This window comes from Adiantum capillus-veneris, chromosome 9, assembly GCF_014529385.1.
Source record: "Adiantum capillus-veneris isolate H3 chromosome 9, ASM1452938v2, whole genome shotgun sequence".
In the NCBI taxonomy this organism is placed as follows: Eukaryota; Viridiplantae; Streptophyta; class Polypodiopsida; order Polypodiales; family Pteridaceae; genus Adiantum; species Adiantum capillus-veneris.
Window position 1 is genome coordinate 83713238 of NC_140939.1, and position 20622 is coordinate 83733859.

The window sequence follows — 20622 nt, forward strand, 5'->3', positions numbered from 1 at the left end:
GCATTAAAGTCCCCTTAGAGTAGGGTTTACTTCATTAAAGTGTTCATCAAATTGACACATCTTTGTTCTAGAATAAATTAAAACTATATAATTGTACAAATAGTGAAAGATACCCACTACAATATAAAGGAGATGTATTATGGACACCTAAGGATCCCAATTGAATAAAAAGGAAGTCCCCACAGAACAGGGTGCACTCTAACAATACATTGGAGTCTCCTTACAATAGGATGCACTCTAATAATACATTGAAGTCCCCTTAGAGTAGGGTGCACTTCATTAAAGTGTTCATCAAACTGACACATCTTTGTTCTAAAACAAAATCTAGATTATACAAATATCAAAAGATACTCATTACAAAAATAATTCTCAAATCTGTATTAAACTCCAGTAATCTAAATTAAATACTCTCACTCAATGCGACACCATTCAACAAAAAAACACATTTATATTGCATTTATAGAGGAATCCAGCCTCATGAAAATAATTACAAACGAAGACAATGCTGTTGTTATTAGGCTTCTCTTACAAGTATTTGTCTTCCTCATCTAGAGATTTATATACACTTGAGTATTTGGGTGTTTATGACACTAGAAAAAATAGTAGTACTATATGGATGGATTTTCTAAGAGCTCCTAGAGATTATCTATGGGTTCAAGATTCTACAAAAATTCTACTATTCTTATCAAAATCCTTTAACATCGCAGTGAAAGGTTCCTCTTGGAACAAAAATAGAGTGATTTCCATCTCTGCACATGGTTGCTTGCTCATGTCCTTTGAAAAGAAGTTGACTCTGTAAGTAAACAACAGATTATGTGAGCACAAAGTTATAAAGTAGAAAATGATAATCTAATGACAACTATACAAAGAATAAATTATAAGAAAAATCTTTGATGACTATCCATAGATAACACAACTTACTTGCATTGTGAGACTCAATCACATGCTAGACAACTATAGATGGTGCGCCAAAGCCATCAACAAAATAGCACCACCCAGTGTTATGAGGTATGAAGCCTAAACATTGAAAGCCATAAAGAGGTTTATTCTCTCCAGCATGATAAACTTAAACATGGAGATGATGTTAAGCTCTAAATGTAAGCTACAAGGGTAGTTTTCTTACCATTTTATCTTTACGTTGGAGATGAACCCTTGCAATGCTCACACACTATTCACACCTCCTATAGTTGTGGTATTCAAGTCATGTGAGCTCATATTTTTGCCATCTTCGAGCTAGAGTAGAGGTTTCCATGTAGTGTGAGTGAATAAAATTAGCAGGAGTAGAATCTTGTTTCATGGTGTAATGGAGGTGAGAGAAGGAAGAGGAGCTAGCTTGGTGTGAAACTATGTGGTGGGCAAGGGGAAGAGATGGGGGAGGAGCTTGCTTGGTGCTACAATGGAGGTGGGAGAAAGCTAGGAGAGAGATAGTGTTAGACTATAGGGGGTGCATGTGGTTGTTGCAGCAATGGAGAGAAAATCACTTTTTAGCTAATAGAATAGGTTTGGAAAGACTTTGGAGGGTGAAAAATGATGTTTTGAACTTTTTTGAAACAATTCAACTTTTTGTATTTTTTTTGTGCACGTTTTTGACTTTTGGAGGTCAAAAATACTTTTTTGACCATGAAATAAGTTTGGGGACCTTTTAAGGAGGGAAAACTTGAAATTTGATTTTTTTTTTAAATTTGAGTTTTTTTAGTGTATTTTTAAATCCGGACGAGAAAGTGGGGGAAAAAAGGTCAAAGTGGTCCCCCCCCCCCCCCCCATCCCTTTCTCCTAGCCACCTCGCTTACCTTCTCATTAGGTAAGAGGCTATTAAGAGGTGTAAGGCTACCTTGGCCCCCCTACTATTTTGAGGGTATAGAGTGTGTCCACCACCCTCTTCCTATTGACTGGCCTCTAATTAACCTTAATCCCAACAGGCCCCTAGAGGGTTCATATTTTTCCAAATGCGTTGAAATTTTTATCCTCTATTTCTTTCACTGCATCCCAAGCCTAATTGTCCGCTTTGACATCACACAAAGGCTCAAGAAAAATCACATGTGCTTCTTCTTCTGACACTGGAGGAGGTGCAAGGTCTTGCTTAAAAGTTCATCCTGGCCATAGCTTTAGCAACAAGCACATGTGACTCCTCATCTATACTAACCATTGGCTCATCAAAACCCCAATCAACTTCATCCTCAAAGCTTACCTCTCTAGTCGGCAGAGCCTCACCATCCCAAGGCATAAGAGAGGGTTGCCCAACCCCTTGGTCTTGGACTTCACTCGTTTTTACCTCGACTACTGGAGCAACTTTTAGAACTTCTAGCTTTGTATCTGCCTCTACAATTGGAGCCTCTAACACTTGCATAGTCAGCTTGATCTCCTCTATCACTTGATGATCTTTACCCTCTGCTAAGACCTGAGAACCAACGACATCTTCTGTCTCTTCTTCATGCATATCCTTGTTTATGCACCCTTCATCCTCGTTGATGAGATCCTCCTTTAAAGACATGTATGTATAACACATGGGGGGCACCAATGAAACACGATATGGAATAGAGCTTAACAATGGAAAACTTGTAACTGCTATATGTCGGCAACTGTGAACTGTTTTTACCTGCACTGCTTGTTGCGAGGTCTTCGAAACAACTTTACAATCACTAGGCTTGAGCAACCCATCTCCAACTTCTTCTTCGTCTTTCTACTCTTCACTTTGGCGACATACACTGAGAGTGATAGATCATGACTATGTGTTTTCTTGATTTTTGAGAGAGATAGAAAGCAAGAATGATAGATTTGATTGATTTATCAAGAGCAAAGAGGAAAAAGAGAGTAAGAGTGATAGATCATGATTGTATATTTGTCTGATTTTCAAGAAAGATAGAGAGTAAGGATGATAGATGTCATATAATCTTATATCTAACCAACCCAAATGATTTTCTCATATTAAATTGATCATTTAATGTGGGAGAATAGACAGGAACAAGGGTTAGAATATAGACATATGCTTACGGGTCTATCTCAACACGGGGCCAATGGTAAAGGGGTCCAAATGAGAGATGATCTATCACAGAGCAAGGTTAGCTAATGGAGCTTAAAGCCTTAGGGTTAGCTTCATTAAAGACCACCAGAGGTTAGTGTTAAAAGTCCTTTGACCTTAGGTAATTTTAGGGATGTGCTAGAGGTTGTAACTCGGCCCAAGATTGAGGTGCTTGTCGTGCTTGCTTACTGAGGTGCTTGAGGTGCTTGTTGATCTTGCTGACTAAGGTGCTTGTTGTGCTTTCTGACTAAGGTGCTTGAGGTGCTTAATGACTAAGGTGTTAAGATGCTTCATGACTAATGTGCTTGAAGGGGTAAGGGTTCACAAAACCAATGCATGATCCCTGCTCATGAGGGGGCGATCCCTCTTTGTAAAGGCTAAAGAGAGAACACATACACCCTCACACCAAGCATCCTTGGTACAAAGAAAGAATCACTGATACTTGTCAACCTCCTCTTCATGTTGCCCTCATAATGTGCCTAAAGCCTATTGGTTAGCCTCCCAAGGGGTCGGATGATAATTTATTTGATTTATTAATTGTTTTTGCTTTTATCAAGTCCTTTCTCTCAAAGGGGAAATGGGGACACTTGTCCCAAGGCTACTCTTGTTGCTTAATATGCACTAAGCCTGTGGCCAAGCTTGAGGAGGTACAATCAGGTGCCAAAGAGTGCTAGAAGAGGGGGTCGACCAAAGCAAGAGGGGGGCTAGCTTGGGGGGTATACTCTCCCACACACACACACTCTCATTGTTTGAAGTTTAAAGCAAGAGCTCCATCTCCTTCTCCAATCTAGTAGAGATGTTGACAACCTACACCAACACTCTTGGCTATGGAATGCAAATCCAACCAAGAGCCATGCTTCAATGCTTAAGCTTTCCTTCTTCTCCATCTTCATTACTATGTTATTATATATGCTAGCAAGAAGAGTGATGATAAGTGAGGAACTATTTATTTCTCCTATGAATGTTTCTTCTTCCTCTTCCCTACCCTCATTCCCTGCTAGCTCTCTTGACCTTTGAAGGTGTTTGAGGACTTGGGTCTGAGGCTGGGGATAGTTAATGCTTTTTACAAAGTCTATGATATGCTTGTGATGCATGAAGCTTTCCATCTTTATTGCATCACCTAGGTCACAAGGAACAAAAATATTGTATTGTACCAAGTGTCTCTTGATAGGAGAATTGGCTCTACATAAATCCGGTGCTCAGCTATTGTCAAGTTCTCTAAACTCTCTCTCTTGAAAAAAGTATTGTTCATGCCGAGTTAATTAAGTAATATGATTGTGTTTCTACCATCAATTAAGTTCACTCTCTATGTTCTCAAAGTACTCTCACAAAAATGCTCTCTTTAATTTTTTTAATTCCGCTATTCTCAAAGTTCATAGGCCATTTCTATTACATTGGTATTAGAGCTATTGGTTTCTTTTTTCTTGCTTAAGAGGTCCTTAAGTTGTCCATGAAATGTTGGGTGTGTTTATTGCAATAGGGTAAGTGGGACAGGGATGTATTACCTTGATTGAGAAGGACTTAGTTTGAGGTACACTGTTGGGAACTATAGTCTTAATAATAGAGCCTCTTGGGGATTTCCTTTGGCTTTACCATTATTGAACTATGAGCAAGCTCAACAAGAGTCATAATCAACCGAGAAATGTTAGAACCTTTACACTAGTCTTTGCGATCAATAGTGTCTAAACCATAGGTGTGGTTGCTTGAGAACTGATTTTCAAAGGTAAAGAAGAGTAGCATCTGAGGTTTTTGAGGGTACCAAAGCACAAAGTAATCTATACATAAGTATAATTAACATGGATAACAATAACCAAGAAAGTATAATGAACATTGATAACCTTGATTTTGCACATGAAAGTGTTAATGATGATTCCCCCATGTTTGTCAATTATCTTGTTACTAGGTTGCAACAAGCTATGGGCAACCCTGCCTTGCAAGACAAAGTTACTCAACTACTTTGTGATTATGGGATTTCCCTTCCTCTCCAAGAGGAGAGAGATCTTAGGAAGCATCTTGATGAGACCCCCAAAAGAAGACTCTCTCCCATACAAGAGGAGGAATCCAAAGAATAAGACATTAATGAATCCCTAAGTTCCTCTAAAGATGTGGCTCCACGAAGATGGCGGTCTAGACAGTCACCAACTCCTCGCAAGAGGAAACGATCAACCACCTTCTCCTTGTCACTCCAAAAGGGAAGAGAGGAAACAAAGAAAGAAAAAGAGAAGAAAGATGTCACCCTCTTCTCCTTCTTCTTCACCTTCATCCTCTTTTGAAAAAAGCTATGGCTATTCTCCTAGAGAATACAAGAGGGGAGGACATCACAAATCTTACCCTGCATGGTGAAGGTCACCAAAGCTCAAGAAGTTCAAAGAGGGAGGGAAGAGTATCTCTTTTCTCACCTATGATTGCACTTTTGGTGCTACCAAAAAAGATTGGCCTTCATCTAGCAATTTGATGTGGCCTTTGGAGAAGAGGGATCCTCCAAGCTACACCATGTAGCTATGCACTTCCAAAAATTGGCTTGTCAATGGTGGGCTAGACTTCATGGAAACGACAAAGCCCCAAAGACATGGAAAACTCTACGAGTTTCCATCATGAAGTAATTCCTTGCAAGCGATGCAAAGGACAAAGCGCTTACCGAATGGTGGAGTTTGAAGCTTCTCTCTCATGAGTCTATCCACAAATACATGGACAAGTTTTGGTATTTACATCTCAAGGCTACTGTCTTTCAAAAGATAAACTTTGCCGAGTAAAAGAAACAAATTTGTGTGGGATTACCTGAAGAGATGGACAAGTACATCAACTCCCAACACCCTAGTTCTATGTCCAAAGTAATCCACCACACTATGGTTTCTTTGCACATCAATTTCCAACAAGGGTCTAGAAGGAATTTCAAACCCATGGAAAGAAAATATAAAAGTGATGCAAAGTGGAAAACCAATGCCCAGAACTCTTCCCAAGGAAATTCCAACAACAACAACAATCGTTCCAAGGAGAAGGGAGTTTACAAAGGTAAAATCAAACTCTCTCTTGAAGAGATTGAAGCTGTTCGCAAGGACCACAAATGTTCTAATTGTGGAAATCAAGGACATCCAGCTATCCTTCTCGGCACAAAGAAGTGTCTACAATGAGACTCCTAGAGCTTCCACCATCAAAGATCCAAAAGAGGATGCTCATTGCAAAGGATCACCTCTATCCTATGCTTGGGGAAAGGTAAGGGAGCATGATGCCTTCATCTTGTTTGACCCTGGCTCTACTCAAAACTTCATATCAATGGAGTTGGCCACCAAGTTGGAATTCAAGATTTTGAGATGGGAGATAGTGTAGCTACCGATACCACGTTCAAGGGACATCAAGCCTCTGTTAACCCCTTGGTTGGGAAGTTGAGGCTTCATGTCCAAAGATACATCGACAAACAATAATTTTTCATCTCTCCTCTCCAACACGAGGATGCTATTATAGGGTCACCATGGTTCAACCGCATGTCTACCAACATGAAGTTCCTTGAAAGGAGAATCTAATTCACCTTCATGGGAAAGAGCATGTATATAGATGCTAGTGAGTCTAGTCGTACTATACCACTTGTAAATACTCCTTCTTTTGATAAATCAATGAAGAGTTCAACTTTTCCATACATGATTTTTGTCAAAGAGTCCCTAAAAGATCCTAATATTTCATCAAATGTAAATGGTAGGAATCAAGAAGAGTTAGAATTTTCTAATTTTCTAAAACGATTCCAAGTTGTGTTCATCGATTATATACCTATGGACTTACCTCCAAAACGAGGGGATGGTGACCAGTGAATTGAGCTCCTACCAGGAAGATCACTGCTTAACAAGCTTCCTTATCAAGTTTCTCAAGCTCAATAAGAGGAGATCATGAGGCTAGTACAAGAATTGATAGACAAAGGGATGGTGAGGCCTAGCTCCTCTCCCTTCTGTTTTCCAGTCCTTTTAGTGCAAAAGAAAGATGATACATGCCGCATGGATGTGGACTATTGAGCACTAAACCATATCACTATCAAAAACAGATTTCACGTTCCTCGGGTAGAAGATCTTCTTGATAAGCTGCAAGGATCTACCTACTTCAATAGGATTGAACTTAAAAGTGGCTATCATCAAATAAGGATAGTGGATGAAGATATCCTAAAGACCGCGTTTCGTACAATGTTTGGCCTTTATGAATATCTAGTCATGCCTTTTGGCTTGACTAATGCACCAGCCACGTTCAATCGTCTAATGGAGAAAATCTTTAGACCTTACTGGAAATTCATTGGTTTGATGTTATCACCATCTACTCCAAGTCTTAGAGGGACACAAGTAAAATCTCCAAGTGATCTTTTAAGTATTGAGGGAGAACAAGATTTTTCTCAATCAAGAGAAAAGAAAATTTTTCCTTTAACACTAGAATGGTAGCAGGACACTTTTATGTTCTTGGACACTTTTGTGTCCTGTTAAGTGACCATTTGCTTGAATTATTTGAAGAGTATGAAAATGAATTTCTAGGTGCTATATATCCACAAAGTTGCCTTATGAGCTGAAAAAAACTTAGCATTTTTTTTTTAGTATCGATCTCACCATTAACCTTACTCTTGCACAACATTTTTGAACCTAAACTATGTGAAAAAACGGGTCCTGTTTTTGGCCTTTTTTCAATTTTTGGCAACTATACTACTCTAAACTTCATGTTTGTGAGGTTTATATGGCTAGAGGTTAGGCCTTCATAGTTCTCAACATGTTTTGATGCTTGTAGGGAGAGCTAAGTGTTAAAATTGAAAGTTATGACCAATTTATAAGAATTGCATAATCCTGTTTTTTGGCCAAAATTAGCACTTTCATGATTTTTTTGGTGGCTTTCTTGATATCCAAATTCAATTTCGATTGTGTAAGTGTAATGTATAACATAAAGCTAATCTTCCTTGAGTTCTGGGGGACCTAATATTCTATTTAGCATAGTATATAATGATGGTTGAGTTTTTTGATTGCTGAAGAATATGATACATTTTAGAGTAGCAAGTATAACTTTCTCAATATTGCTAGTTTCTTAGGCCAATTGTGTGTATTTTGTAGGTAGTAACCATATCTAATCATAGACTACAAACTTGGCTAGATATTGAGTAGTTTTTATGGGTTTCTAGAGGTCATAATGCTAAACCCAGTTTTTTCATGTTTGCTGTATTTAGCACTTTATCATTGCCCCCAAGGTTCCAATTGTAAGAGATCCATTATCCTTTTGACATGCTCCATGGCTCCTTTTGAATCCAAAGGCCCAAAGAAAACTAATAAAACATGTATATAGTATCTATATTGAGCGTGACTATAAAAACTTTGATGATAGGTTCGCAGAATGGCAAAAATGCAACTTTTTTGTACCTTTTTTTTTTTACCAAAAAAAAATTAGTGAGGTAAAAGAAACCATATGTTTTGGTCACCAACCCATTGAAGTTAACAGGGCATTTTATCTCACGTCCTACAAAAATCCCTAGTCTTATTTATATGCAATCAACTGTAAGAAATTGTTGTTTTGGGCAAAATGCACTGGTCCATCAACTTTGGAGGCTTGTAGTGACCAAGGGATGAGAAAAATTACAAGTTTCTCATTTTTTCCATATGTAGTAGTTATTGAACTATAAGCTCATGAAAGGATTTTTCAAAATGAGTGGATCTACGATGGTTTTGGAATTTTTTCCCAAAACCCTGAAAGGACACTTTTATGTCCTATTAGGTTACCATTCTAGTGTTAAGAGATTCAATACTTAGGTCATATTATCTCACAAGATGGTATCTGTATGGATCCATCAAAGTTGAAGGTAGTGAAATCATGGCCTAATCCAAGGAATCTACATGAGCTAAGAAGCTTTATTTGTATGTGTACATACTATAGACGCTTCATAGAAAAATTCTCTCAAATAGTAGGACCATTACATCAACAAAGAAGAACGTTAAGTATTCACAGACTGCTAAGGATAAAAACACTTTTGAAAAGATCAAAGAGAAGCTTACTTCCCAACTAGTCCTTATGCTTTTGGATCTCTCAAAGACATTTAAGGTCCAATGTGATGCTTGTGGTGATTGCCTTGGAGCAATTTTTGTAACATTAAATGGTCTAGTAACTTGTGTGTAGCGGAAAATAAGATTAACATAGTGAGCATTTCATTAGAATAGCTTCCTAATGAGAATAAAAAGAGTGGTTGGGTGGAGAGAGCAACAAAAATCATAACACCTAGTTAGATAGCATGAACAATACTTCAAAAGATAGAGAAATTAAGCAATTGACAATAGTTGAGGACCGGATTTTCATGGAGCCGGTCCCCCCTCCAAAAGGCTTTGTATTATGGTTTCTCCCATCAAGAGAGACATTTTACAATACAATTCTTTGTGTTCCTTCAATACTAGTTAGTGCAATGAAGATGGAAACTTCATGCACTAAGCAAAACACTTATCAAACACAACATCAATTCCCTCACAGTCTCAGACCCAAGACCTCACACACCTTTGAAGATGGTGAGAGCCAGCGGGGTATGAGAGTAGATTGAGAGGAAGAAGGAGTATTCTTATGAAAAATATGTACATCTCCTCACATAATCACTCATATTATCATAGCTTAGCTTAGTAATTAGCATGGTAGAGGAGATGAGCATGCATTGAAGCTTGGCAGATTTGCATCACAAAGCCAAGAGTTGTTGGTGTAGGCCTCCCTTCTCACAAGCTTGGAGTAGGTGGTAAGCTTTCCATTAAATCTTGAGAAGGAGAGAGAGTCTTCTTTGCTTCACACATGAGATTTTGTAACATTTAGTGGTCTAGTAACTTGTGTGTAGCGGAAAATAGCATGAACATAGTGAGAGTCTCATTAGAATAGATTCCTAATGAGATTAACAAGAGTGCTTGGGTGGAGAAAGCAACAAAAAGCATAACACCTAGTTAGATAGCATGAACAATACTTCAAAAGAGAGAGAAATTAAGAAATTGACAACAGTTGAGGACCGGATTTGGTCCCCCCTCCAAAGGGATTTGTATTATGGTTTCTCCCATCAAGAGAGACATTTTACAATACAATTTCTTGTGTTCTTTAATACTAGCTATTGCAATTAAGATGGAAAATTCATGCACTAAGAAAAACACTTATCAAACACAACATCAATTCCCTCATGGTCTCAGACCCAAGACCTCACACACCTTCGAAGATGGTGAGAGCTAGCTGGGTATGAGAGTAGATTGAGAGGAAGAAGGAGTATTCTTACAAGAAAGATGTACATCTCCTCACATAATCACTCATATTAGCAGAGATTAGCTTAGTAATTAGCATGGTAGAGGAGATGAGCATGCATTGAAGCTTGGCTCTTGGTTGGATTTGCATCAGAAAGCCAAGAGTTGTTGGTATAGGCCTCCCTTCTCACAAGCTTGGAGTAGGTGGTAAGCTTTCCATTAAATCTTGAGAAGGAGAGAGAGTATTTTTTTCTTCACACATGAGCTAGTGTGAGTTTGTAGGTGATAATGCCTTGCAAAAATCACCCCCCTCTCTCTCTTGGTTGACCCCTCTTGCTTTTTGCTTTTACTAGCATCCTATTGGACCTCCCCAGGCTTAGCCAATGGTAATTAAGCAACATAAGTGAGACTTCTGACATGTGTCCCCCTTTCCCCTTTTGTGAGAGCTTTAGTTAATTATCTAATTCAACTAAACTCTCATTGGACCCCTTTGCCTCCTGGCCAATAGGAATCAGGCAAGCCATTGGGCTGCTGAATGCTCATTGGTCCCCTTGGGAGACTGTCCAATATTCTTTTCGAGAGCTTAATTCTTATTGGTTCTTTTATTAAGTGTTTTTAAATTAATTAAATTAGATTTATTATAGACTAATTCTCATTGGTCCACCTCCAAGGCCATCCAATAGGAATTGGGTACACCTTCTCGCATCTGGGCTAGGGAGCTGACATGTGTCCCTCATTCCCTTTGTGTAAAGGGAGCTTGTGTGTGTGTGTGTGTGTTTCTCTCTCATCCCCTACTTGCAAGGCTCGCCCCCTCCTATGTAGGGATTGCTAAAGACTTTTGGGACACACACAAAGCATCCAATTCCCCCAATGTTTGACCTTTGGACACAACGTTTGAATTTTGGAACCTTAGCATTTTGAAAGTCTTAATGGGCTGAACCTTAGGGTATTTTAATCCCATTGTTGCACATGGATCTTTTAGAGATGGCCCCACCTTTGGATCCCTATTTTCCCTCCTTTGGATCCCTAGTGTGGCCGGTCTGCTAGCTTAACCAATATTCTAGATTTTTCTCCCCTTGCACTTCCCCATATTGAGAAAATCATTTAGGAGAATTAGATATTGATTATTTTGACATTACCTCTCTCTTGAAATCATAGCCGTCCTCGACTATGGGGTAGAGAAGATAAAGCATATATCATTAGTCCTGGTAGAGGATCCCTATGTTACCCTACAACATCATTCCACAATGGATGACTAGTCCATTTGGTGCTTGAGATCCTGAGGTTTCCGCAAGCATGTCTGCACATTAGTCCTATCATCTTCCACAGTAGAGTGACAAGCTCTACTTGGTGTTCGGGAGACGTCATCTCCGCAAACTTGATCTAAGCATGCATACTACTTCATTTTTGTGCACAATAAAGAAAAAGAGAGTCTTATAAGACATTGTAGGCATTTGCTTACTCTAGGGAAGCATTGTAGGCATTGATAAGGTTTAGGTTATCCTTTAATTGTATGCCTTGCATCCATCTAGCATCTTCAAAAGGATAGTTTTTAAACTTAATAAGATATCATCAGATAGTCTTACCACCTCTTAGTACCTTGTCTTCATGTCGGACAATGGACTCGGGCTGCAGCACCTCTTCTAGGTCCTCGATCTCCGGTGGGTCTTCAATAGTTGGTTCTTGAGGTGGCTCTCCTTTGTAAGGCTTTAGGAGGCTCACATTGAAAGCATTGTGTATGAGCCAATGGTTGGGCAACTTGAGTTGATAGGCCATCTCATTGATTGGCCTAAGAATCTGGAAGGGACCATAGTACCTCTTTGCTAATTTAGCATAGTACTTTTGGTGCCCCATAGGATTCTTGCCTGTTGTGTGCCTTAATCGAGCCTTGGGAAATTTGAGTAAGACCCAATCATTTTCTTTAAAGGTTTGGGTTCTTCTGTGCTTGTCAGCAGCAGCCTTTTGCCTTTTCTGTGAGATAGAGATAACATCCTTAATCTTTTGAAAATATTCTTGTAGGTCTCGGCTATACTCATCTGCAAAGCGAAGATCTTCCCATGTACCTTAAGTAGCAAAGGACTTTTTGATCTTCCGTCAATTACCTCAAAACGTGATTTTCCCGTGGAAGTATGTACAGTGTTATTGTAGGCATACTTCACTAAGGGTAAGTACTTCTCCCATTGGGATCTTTGATCTATTTTCGTTACATAAGACTTTAGTAGATCGAGAATTGTTAGGTTAGCTATTTCACTTTGGCCATTCGTTTGCGGGTGATAGGCCGAAGAGAAGTTTAGCCTTGTTACTAAATTCTCAAAGAGACCCTTTCAGAAATTATTGTCATTCTAGGATCTCTATTAGACACTATGGGCATTGGCAAGCCATGGTACTTGAAGATTTGTGAAATGAAGAGGGTTGCCATTTGATGGGCTTTGATAGTCTTCTTTACAGGTATAAAATGAGCTTGTTTACTAAACCTGTCTACTATCGTCCATATTCCCGTATTTCCATGGATAGACTTAGGAAATCCAAAGATATAATCCATGGATATGCTCTCCCATGGTGAATTAGGGATTTGGCAAAGATTGAAGCAATCCAAGTTGCTTCCCTCTATCAAACTTTGTATTTTGGCATACCCCACATTTAGAAACATACTCTTGTATGTTTGCTTTCATGGTAGGCTAATAGAAATATGTTTCAATCCCCTTTAGGGTAGACTGAATCCCTCTATGCCCTACATAAGGAGGAGCATGAGATTCATACATTACTTTCTCACATAGTGAGCTAGTAACGCATAGTCTATTTCCACAGAGAAGATAACCCTCTTGTAAAGTAAATGGTTCCTCTTTCTTCCCTAGTGCAAGGGCTGAAATCACATCTCTAAAATCGGGATCAATAGAATACTCATCTATCATAGAAGATAGATCATTGTGAGTTGCTATGGAAACCACATTCACTCTCGACTGTCTTGAGAGTGCATCGGCTACTTGATTATGCTTGCGAGCAATATGAAAATGAAATTGCAAAAGGAAATTTTCCCACCTCATTTGTTTGTCGGGAGCTTGGTCTGCATCATGAAATACTTAAGACTTTGGTGATCCGTTCGCATAATGAAAGGAGTCCCCAATAAATAGTGCTTCCATGAGTCTAAGGCATGTAGAACTGCAAGTAGCTCCTTTTCATATATGCCCAGAGCTTGATCAACAGGGTCGAGCCTTTGACTTTTATAGGCTATGGCATGCCCTTCTTGAAGAAAAACAGCTCCAAGGCAATCACCACAAGCATCACATTGGACCTCACATGGCTTTGAGAGATCTGGTAGTGTACGCACAGGTTGAGAGATAAGCTTTTCTTTTATCTTTTCAAAAGTATTGTTCTCCTTGGCAGACCATGTGTACCTAACATTTTTCTTTGTTAGGTCATGTAATGGTCCTGCTATTAGTGAGAAATTTTCTATGAAGCGTCTATAGTATGCGCACATGCCTATAAATCTTCTTAACTCATGAAGATTCCTTGGTTTAGGCCATCCTTTTATTACCTCTAGCTTTGACGAATCGATTTGGATGCCATCTTGAGAGATAATGTCGACCTAAATACTGAATCTCTTGTAATAAAAATTTATTTTTCTTTCGAACATAAAGTTTATTCTCTCTTAGAACTTGAAATATTACCTGGAGGTGTCGCTTGTGTTCATCTAATGAATTAGAGTAGATGATAATATCATCAAAGGAAACTCCAGTAAAGGTTCGGTGAGGCCTGAATAGCTTCTCCATCAAGCAGTTGAATGTGGCTAGTGCATTGGTCAATCCAAAAGGCATGACAATGTATTCATAAAGACCATACGTAGTGCGAAATGGGGTCTTTACAATGTCTTGATCAACTATCCTTATTTGATGATAACCACTTTTTAGGTCAATCCTACTTAAGTAGGTGGACCCTTGTAGCTTATCAAATAGGTCTTCTACCCATGGAACGGGAAACCTATTCTTGATAGTGATCCTGTTTAGTGCTCTATAATTGACACACATACGATATGTGCCGTCTTTCTTTTGCACTAGTAGCACAATAAAAAAAAATGGAGATGAGATAGCCCTTCTCAACTAACCCATGCACTTGCCGCATAATCTACTCTTGTTAGGTTTGTTAGGCGGTGAACTTCTTGGAAGAAGTTCAATTGCATGGTCATCATTGCCTCATTTAGGAGGTAGCTCACAAGGGATTTCGTCAATAAAGACATCTTGAAACCCCTTGAGAAAATTGGATGACTCTAGTTCCTTTTGATTGTGTATATTTTCTTTTGCTAAAACATTAGGTTCATTTTGAGAATCTTTAACAAAAATCATGTACACGGAAATAGAGCTCTTTATTGACTTGTTGAAAGCTTGTGTATGTACAATGGGTATAGTGTTGCCCATTTTTGTAGAATCTATATACATATCTTTTTCCCTAAACTTAAAGGAGATTCTCCTTTCAGGGAATTTAACCTTGGCAGTCATGCAATCAAACCATGGTGCCCCTAGGATTACATCCTCGTGCTTGAGAGGAGAAGATAAAGAAGTCCTCTTTGTCCACATAGCTTGAGAGGAGAGATAAAGAAGTCCTCTTTGTCCACATTGCTTTGGTCCTTGTGCTTGAGAGGAGAGATAAAGAAGTCCTCTTTGTCCACAGAGCTTTGGACATGGAACCTCAATTCCCCGATTAAGGGAGTGAGTGAAGCTTCTTGCCCCTTGAAAGCACCATGTGGCTCACTGTCTAAGTACAATGTTGGTAACGCAACAATTCTAGTATCCTTATGGTGAGTCAACTTTCCTTCCCCTTTCCAAAAAGACATATGGGCATCGATCGGTAACACAGCTATATGATGCTCGTATGCAAGCCATTATTTCTCAGTAACGTGGCTAATTGAGTGTTGTTTGTTAGAAACATCTGCTTTTTCATAAATGTGATGTTCACGTCATTAACATGGTCGTATGAATGCCATATAATTTGTATGTGCATGTGCAGATCATTTTTTAAAGTATTAAGTATATGAGATACTTGGTCGTCATAACGCGATCGTGAAGATTATTTCATATACAAATGTCTGAATTGTTTGATATTGTTCTTCTTAAGTTTTCTTATGAAAATATATTAGCTAATCATATTCAAAAGAATGCATTATTCATCAATTATCACCGCTATTTTAAATGCTACATCTACATAAGTTCTATGAAAGAAAGTATATGCACACAATTTGAATGTTCAATATTTATTTTTACTACATTTTACACGAGCAAGCATTGCATTTTAAAGTGAAAACTGTTTCTAATGTGTATCAATATAATCATGCACATTTCTTAAAGTCTTCAAGTCATGGTTATGGTTTGTCTGAACTAGTGTGAGAGTGTTAGTGCAATGTGCACCCATGAAATTTTATTTGATATGTTGTTTTTAATTGTCTAGTGCTAAAATGACACCAGAGCAAAAGAAAATTATTATGCGTGCCATTCAAAAAGAATGAATTTTGGCAATGTCACCATGTGCAGATGGCCACATACAGTAGATTAGTGAAAGCCACATCTTCATCAAATATCTCATAAGCACTATATGGGAGAACACAAAGTGTAGACTGCGAGGTGAAGGCCAATATGAGTTGGTAATTCCAGTAGGGCTTTGAGAATTTGACCCCCACCACAAGGCTAGGAGAATGTTGGGCAATATGAAAGTTTGTTGTAGAGACTTAAAGGAAGATATCCCTCCCACCACCTGCGATATGGTAAAATTAGGGCTCTGGGACAAATTATGGGAGAAATAGAAGGTCAAGGTGAAGTGGATGAAATCTCAAGACTAAACTTCCTTATCCAAGAGATTGATGATGGCCTAAGATCGCAAGTGGTCGTGGATGGTTGATCAGATGCCAATGGCACCGACACAATCATGCGCACAACATTGAATACCAAGTGCGCTCATCTGATTGGCATTCTCCATGAGGCCCTGGTAGAAGGTACAAGGGTTGGAGCATGCTCTTTTGACGTGTGTAAATTATACACCTTCAAAGGAATATCTTTTTTTCCAGAGCACATTACATATGTGGGAAAATGCTACAAGGGAGGGAGTGAGGAAAAATTTGATAGCTTTTAGAAAGAGCAAGGAATGGAAACACTTGACCCCTCCATTGTACGATGCATTGGTTTACCACTCAAGCTCCCTGGATCACAATCTTTCCATACTATAATGGGAGAACCTTGGGAGACACGATGTTCTGCTTTCCATTCGCCGACGAAACGTTCAGACAAGTGGATGAGTTGTTTGATCAACACCATGGGGCAAGATACTTTACAAAGATAGATCTTTGTTCAGGATACCACCAAGTGCGTATCTTTTGAAAGATATCTCTAAAACTGCCTTTAGAACACGGTTCGGGCATCTTGAATTTTTGGTTATGTCTTTTGGTTTAACCAATGCTCCAGCTACCTTTATGACACTCATGGATAGTTTCTTACTTCCCTATCTTGGAAAATATATTGTGGTTTTTCTTGATGACATTCTCATTTACAGTAAGACTGAAGATGAACACATAGAACAATTATAATTAGTGTTTGAATAGCTACAAACTCACACACCCTGTACGCTAATCAAAGCAGGTCCAATTTCTTTAGAACAGAGATACATTACCTTGGTCATGTGATCTATTATTCTCGCATCAAGATGGACACTGACAAGGTCACTGCCATTCTTTGATGGCCACATCCCAACAGGGTTGAGGAGCTTCAAATCCTCTTAGGCATGGCTGCATTTTATAGACAATATATCCGTGATTATGCCAAAATCGTTGTTTCTATGGCGGATCAACTTAAAGCAAAAGGTAAGACCTTTTCTTGGGAAGAAGTCCAACAACGCAATTTTGACCCACTCAAGGTAGCTGTAGCCACTGCTCACATCCTAGCAATTGTTCACCCACTTAAGCCGTTTGTGGTAGAAACTAATGCTAGTGATAAAGCAATTGGTGTGGTACTTCTCCACGAGGAGCGACCTATAGCCTTTGAAAGTAAAAAGTTGGATAGAGCTCAACAAAATTATTCTGGATTGTTTGTGAAATTGTTTTTTCAAAACACTGTTTCCATGAATACTTGTATTTTTTTTCTCATTTGAGAAATTTTAAATACTAAACACCTAAGTCATGGTGATTCAAGAAAGGAAACAAAGAGGCAAACAAAAAAGGGATTCTTGTTCATTATTATGTAGAGAGAGAGAGAGAGAGAGCGAGAGAGAGAGATTACAAAAGATATTACATGTTTTTCTTTTCTGATTAGAGAAATTTGAATGGTTACGCTATTTAGACACTTTTAGTCGGAACGGTGCACGATTCTCTCTCCTCTGATAAACTACAAGGTGCTATCCTCAAATGTATGTTTCTTTACTACTAGTTAGAAAAGTTGGCTGCCTTATTGTAAGGTTTCCAGCTTCTGAAACCTTAGAAATTGTACAAAGCATAATCAAATTAATTTGTTTGTTAAGAAAACAATGTAGAATTGTCCAACCGTGGCAAATATTGGTATTTTTGGAACCGTAATCATGACTTTACTATGGTTAGAAATTTGCAGAATTGAATTATGATAAAAACTAGAATAGTGACGGGCCTTGGAAGTTTACACTGTGGATTAATTTAATTAATTAAATTTTACAATTTTAGTAATCATTATTTTAAAAGACTTTTATCCTAAGGTTCTTAGATATTTGTAGATAATTGTAGATATTTTTAAAATTAATTATGAAAAGGTCAAAAAATAGTAAAAAATCAATTTTGTGTAACTAGGGGGCTGTGTGGACTAGTGATAAACTTGCATAGGCTGGAATTAGCAGCAGGTGGTGCTAGGGGAAGGCTTGGGGACTGGCTTGAGGTGCAAGTAACTGCCGAAATCAGCCAAGGAGCCCTAAAAACCTATAAATAGGCCTCCCCTCTTAACAATAAAATTCAGACTCGAAGTCCTGGCCATTTCTCTCTTACCTAGAGAGAACTCTACTCAAAAATCACTAAAGAGCAAAAACTCTAGTTGATTATTCCATAATAATTAACTTTATCACTTTTTTATTAGTAAAATTATGCTAATTTATCTATATTTTTTAAATTAATCCAATTAATTAAGAAGAATAAACTTGCTTACACTCTAAATTACTCTCTTAATTCTTAATACTCTACTCGTTACGTAGATTAAGATTAGGGATATTAATATAATTAATTATTAAGCCATATTAGGATTAAAATTAATATTTTTGGTCATAAATTAAGGTAATTATACTAATTAAACTTAAACCAGTATAAGATAACTATCATAGCTATATTAGACTGTCAAGTTGTTAGGAAAATTATCTCTTAATTTGTGATTAGTTTTTTAATTAATTAAGCAAAAATTAGCTGTCTTTAATCAAAAAATTGATCGAAAATCTGTTTAATTGGCTCAAAGATTCTTAAGTTAATTATCACAATTAGCAAATACTATTAGAAATAGGTTACTACTCATTAATATATAATTAATATAAATATTTAATTAAGATAGAACAAACTATTTTTAGCCATAAATTAAAGGGAGAAATTAGAAAAAAATGTAAGATGATTATGTGTTATTTATCAAAGTTAGTTTACATGATAAAGAAGCCATGATAATTATCTTGAGGCTAGAAAAATAATATAGCTATTTATCTAAGTCAGATCAGACTAATTTTAGCCATAAATTAAAAAGGGAAATTAGAAAAACATGCTAGGTAACTATGTACTATTTATTAGAGTTAGTTTACATGTTAAAGAAGCCATGATAATTATCTCAAGGTTATAAAAATAATATAGCTATTTATCTAAGTCGCATTAGACTAATTTTAGCAATGACCTAAAGGGAAAAATTAGAAAATTTTAGATCATTATGTGCTATTTATCAGAGTTAGTTTACATGTTAAAGAATAAATGATAATTATCTTGAGGTTAGAAAAATAATATAGATATTTATCCAAATCAGATTAGATCAATTTTAGCCATAAATTACAGGGGTAACTATAAAAACATGTTAGATAATTATGTGATGTTTATCAAAGTTATTTTACATGTGAAAGAATCTGTAATAACTATCTTGAAATAATATAGCTATTTATCTAAGTCAAAATTTTAGCCATAAATTAAAGGAAAAAATTAGAAACACGTGCTAGATAATTATGTACTATTTATCACAGCTAGTTTATATGTTAAAAAATGTTGTGATAAATATCTTGAGGCTGGAAAAATAATAGAGCTATTTATCTAAGTCAAATTAGATTAATTTTAGTCATAAATAATAAAATAGAAAATTAGAAAAACATGCTAGATGATTATGTGCTATTTATAGAGTTTGTTTACATAGTGGAAAAGTCGTGATAATTATCTTGAGGTTAGAAAAAGAATATAGCTATTTATTTAATTCAAATAAGTCTAGTTTTAGCCATAAATTAAAGTGATAAATTAGAAAAATTACTTAGATAATTACACAATAATTATTAGAGATAGGAATCATGGTTAGAAAGTTAAGAAAATATAGGGTATACATAGGAAATTAGTTTATCTAATTAAATAGGCCAAAAGTATCTTTTCTTGAGCAAAAGTTAAAGGGGAAAATTAGTTAAATTACTTATATAACTATATAATATTTATTAGAAGTAGAAATTACTGTTAGGAACCCAAGATGAATAGGTCATGCACATATAATTAGATTAGCTAATATCTCTTGATTTTGTCTATAAATTGAGAAGAGAAATTAGAAGATTAATTTAAAGAATTACACGGTAATTACCAGAGTTTAAAAAATAGCCTTTTTAAATTGGGATAATTATTTTAATCTTGAATAATTAGTATAGCTAATTATCCTAGCCAATTTTGTTTGATTTTGGATTATAAATTGAGAAGAGAAATTTGTAAATCAATTTATAAGTTAGCAAGATAATTATTAGAGTTATAATACATCAAAATCCACCTAGGGTAAATATCTCATAAGCAAATAAGTAATTCATAGATTACTAAAGACTAATTAGGATATTTTTAACAATAATTAAATAAGGAATTTAGTAGAATAGCTCCGACAATTATAAGATAATTATGGGCGAACAATAACACTATTAGGAAGCTTAGGAGAAAATATCTCACCCAGATATTTATCAAAGATACTTACTTAGTACAAAATCCCATATTTTTGGATAAAAGGAATAAGAGAGATTATTCATTTAATTGTCTAATCGATTAAGTATCCTTTTAGAAAGGCTACCACTATGACTTTGAAAAGAACCCGAGGAAATCCTCACTCTGATGAGGAAGATACAACGCACAAAAGAACTAGGGCGTCCCATGACCATGAGTCTTGGCCTAGTCATAGGCCTACGTAGGAGAGTCTTCAGGCACCAGTG